This window comes from Camellia sinensis, chromosome 2 (genome assembly GCF_055761805.1).
Source record: "Camellia sinensis isolate YWXY chromosome 2, ASM5576180v1, whole genome shotgun sequence".
NCBI classification, from domain to species: Eukaryota; Viridiplantae; Streptophyta; class Magnoliopsida; order Ericales; family Theaceae; genus Camellia; species Camellia sinensis.
In genome coordinates this window covers 39,210,171-39,214,383 of record NC_138962.1, presented here as the reverse complement: position 1 = coordinate 39,214,383, position 4,213 = coordinate 39,210,171, and the positions used below count along the sequence as shown (strand labels likewise).

At 31.6% G+C, this 4,213-nt stretch overlaps 1 pseudogene; it reads right to left on the bottom strand.

Annotated features, from left to right (window-relative positions):
• Window positions 1-3,026: 3,026 nt before the first annotated feature.
• Window positions 3,027-3,691, bottom strand: LOC114302062 (agamous-like MADS-box protein AGL62 pseudogene; annotated as a pseudogene).
• Between the last annotated feature and the right edge of the window lie 522 nt (window positions 3,692-4,213).

Below are 4,213 nucleotides of genomic sequence, written 5' to 3'. Positions count from 1 at the left end.
TAGAGATCTCAACAATTTTAATAAAAATTTTATCAAATGTCTCACGTGGGTGTGGGTCTCATATGGGTCCCACACCCATTTGAGACATTTGATACAATTTTTGGTAGAATTTTTAGAATCTTTAGCATTTTTTGTTAAATTAAATAGATGAAATGAATAATTTAAAGATGAAATAATTTTTTTAAAAATAGTTTAGAAATTAAAAGTGAAAAATAAATGAGAAATGTTAAGACTCACAATTCAACGATATGATTTAGTTTGTAACAAATCAAAAAATAACATGTAATCTGCTATGTCATTTAAGATAAATTAGAAAAGACTTTTTAATAGTATCAATCATTTTCTTATATAAAAATGTTATTTTTTTCACATGTTTTATATAAAATATCTCATTTTAATAATATAGTAGTATTCGGATGATCTCTTTGTTATAGAGCAATAGTCCAACAATTCAATCAAATCCTTCCGTATAAATTTTTATATTAATTTTCACATTTATATAACATTATTCTATAACAATTAGTATAAAAAAAATATATATTATAAGACCACAAAATATAAGGATTTATCTCTTTGAAGTATAATTTAATACCACTTTATCCTATCTAGCCTTTATATAGTACACACATTTAGGAAATAAAAGTGTGCATCACATCAAATCTTTTTACATATGACCATCTCCAATCGCATATCAAATTTATTATCAAATTTGACTTTGAGGAAAAATGATTCCTTTTTCAACTCCAACGGTTTTATCAAATCGATATCGAATTTAGGATTTTTGATGACCAATATACCTTTAATCAAATTATTGTTCATAACTATTTGATTTTCACTACTGGATGTCTGCTCGGATGTCCTCCCGAATGACCACTTCAAGGCAAAAGTTTGTGAAAAAATTACACTGGCTGGTTGACCCCCCCAGATGACCACCCCAAGAAGAAAAATTGTAAAAAATTTGCACTAGTCGGTTGACCGATTAGACATCTGCCCAGTCGACCAGTGGTTTAACGAAGTTGCAAAACACTCTGTTGGAGCACTTGATATCAAAGAGAGCTTTTCCTCAAATTTTTACTCAAATTTAGTGAAAAAATTGATGCACCATTAGAGATACCCTAACTAATAAGAACATATTCAACGCTTACTCTTTTTTTATTATTATATTTAATTTTGATAAAATAAGTACAGTTTTGCTGCTCTAACCATGACATCAAACTCATATCAACTGAGGAAAAACTCAAAACTTTCATCAAATTGAGGGAGACTTTAGTGTTTTATCAAATTGTTGTTGGTAGCCGCTATTGTCACCGGTAGCTGTTGGGGCATCACAGTACATTGGGCGACCAACTGGTTGTCTGTTCGGCATGTGCTTGCAAAATTGCCCATCAATTTACACAAGTCGGTTGATCGCCCAGACATCCTTCCCGTCGTCCTCTCGCTCGACTAGTTGTTTGATAAAAATTGAAAAATTAGCATTAAAGCGATTAATATTAGATGAAATTTTCAACCCAAATCTTTATTCAAAATTAATGAAAAAAAGAGACTAAGCGTTAGAGATGCTCTACTACATAAATTATGTTAATAAAAAATTATAAAGACACCAATATAAAAACAAACAAATAAATATGTATATAATTTGTGAGCGGGATAAAACGGGCTTGATGCGTTTTCTGAAGTCTGACCCACATTATAAACGGGCCTAAAAAAATTCTCAACTTAGTCATATAGATCTAAACTATTATTCCAAACCTTATGAATCATAACAAGTTCAAGCAAGTTTAACAGGCCATAAAGCCCATATCCACCATTTCTCCATCTTTCACCCTTTCAAATTTATCTCCTTTCACTAACCACAAACCACCCCACCTCTCTCTCTCTCTCTCTAATACTATGGTCACTTTATCTAAAATTAAACATCCATTGAAGGTCAAAGGGTAGTGAAATTCCATTGAATCTTCGACCAATTGGCAACAAAATTGAATGTTTGTCATTTTGTGAATCAATTCTTTTAATTAATATGTTTTCTTCTATGATTTTCCATGCATGTTTTGGGATGAATTAACTCATTGCTTTGTAAATTTGTTGTTGAATTTTAGGTACTGACCTAACCAAAGCGATCAAATTTTAGTTGTGTGATGAATTAGGGTTCGTTTGGTTGTTGTGAAAGCTTGAGAGAATAAAAATTCAATGGAAAATTTAGGCCATGGGAAAATTAGAAAAAGGGTACATAAATTTTGATGCCATTAATTTTTATTTATTTTTTTCTTTTCAAGATATAGTCATTTAGGCATATCACAATATTAGAGTTATCATGTGCATGCCACATGATTAATTTCATTAATGTAATGAACTTTTTAATAGAAGTTTTACGTTGATATAAATTCATAGTTAGAGTGATAAAGTGGTATTTAGTCATACTTTAAGGCCATGTTTGTTTGGGCGGACTGAATTAGCATTCCCATGACTAATAGTCCTAAGACTACGAATCCGTTGGATTATGTATCATATCTTAACTAATAGTCAAGTTTAAAATAATTAGTCTCTACTTCAATTTGTTTAACCAAATATCGGATTAATAATTTTATTGGACTATTAGTCCAATCCCAAACTCATGTCCACCCAAACAAACATGGCCTAAGGGTAAAACGTAATTTTCTCTTACCATAACAATAGGATTGAAGCATCCATATTAATCCTAAGATTGAGCTCATTATTATTATAGGAAAATATAAATTAAACATAATTTTCTAAAGAAAATCATTCAATGGTGTAAAGGAGACATCTTGAAAAGCCATCTTAAATCCATGCTATCCATACAATACAAAGGTAAAATTTTAACTAATAAAGTTATGATTATTATAACTTGCCAAAGACGAATTAATTTAATAATTATTATGGCACTAAAGGAATATTAGATGAAAAATCATTATCACAATTCATGGACAAACATAACGGAAAAAAGATTTATTATTGGCAAGTACGGTACTAGCCAGCTTGGAACCAACATGAAAACGGACAAGAAAACCTTAAAAAAATCCATGACCATAATAGCCAAAGTTGTGCACATTAGGAGCGGTTGAAGAACAAGCATTGATATGAGATGTTTTACTCTCAAAGCCATCAACCATTCCGGTGCCATTTACTAAGAAAAATGGCGAAGGGTTTGTGGTGCCCTCGACTTGAATTTTGTTTGCCTGATTGGTTACGTTCTTCTTGAGCTCCACCATTGAATTCCTAAGTTGTTCAAGCTCATGCAAGCCAAGCTTGTCTATTGGAGCTTCCCACCAGTATTGTCTTTGACTAGCTTTTCTCGTGTGATCTAAGGTTTCACCATGTCTTTTCTCGACTTCCAATTCATTGAGAACTTGAGTAAGTTGTAAGTTGAGCTCGCGCACGCTAGCATTACGCCTCAATAAGGGTGGTGTTAGGTGGAGGGTTACGAGTTAGGAATTGATCAACGACAGAATCCACGTTAGGGTGGCTAAAAGAAAACACTTTGCCAGCCGGAGAAAAAACTATGATAGCAATCTCTATACCACAAAGCGTGCAAAGTTCGCTTGCCTTCTTGAAAAGCCCAGATCGGCGTTTTGAGAAGGTGACTTGCAAGTGATTTTTTATCTCTATTTTCGCAATTTTGATCTTTTGGCAACCCATGCTTGGTTTCTTTGCCATGGCTAAAACTATTGAAGAACTCTTCTCTTCCCACTAGAGAGAAAAAAAAGAATTCACATTTACTATGAAGATGTTTAGATGACACATGAGCAATTTAAAGGGGCTTGGAATTCACTCATAAAGCTGGCCAATATAATTGTGTTTTGAGGTTTTGATTACTAGTTTATTAATGTGCTAATTTGAGAGTTCTAAAATCTTATGCTCTTAATGCATGAGATTTATAAAATAATTTTTTTTCGTAATTGGCATTATAAGAAGCTAGTTGACTTCTCATGTCAAAGTCAATTGTTTAGTTGTAAGTTACTATGATGTAACCCCCCAAAAAAATTTAAAAATCCTCATGGGAAAATGTTATTTTTTCATCTATTCAAAAGAAACTTACTATTCAGCTTGAAGTCAATTAATTGTTTCATATTTGACAATTGTTATTGGTTTATTCCTAAAAAAAAATAGTGGTTGGTACTCTACCAACTTATAATGCATAAACTCTTTAAAAAAATTTATTTATTTATGTATACAAATTTATTAAAGAGAAAACTTA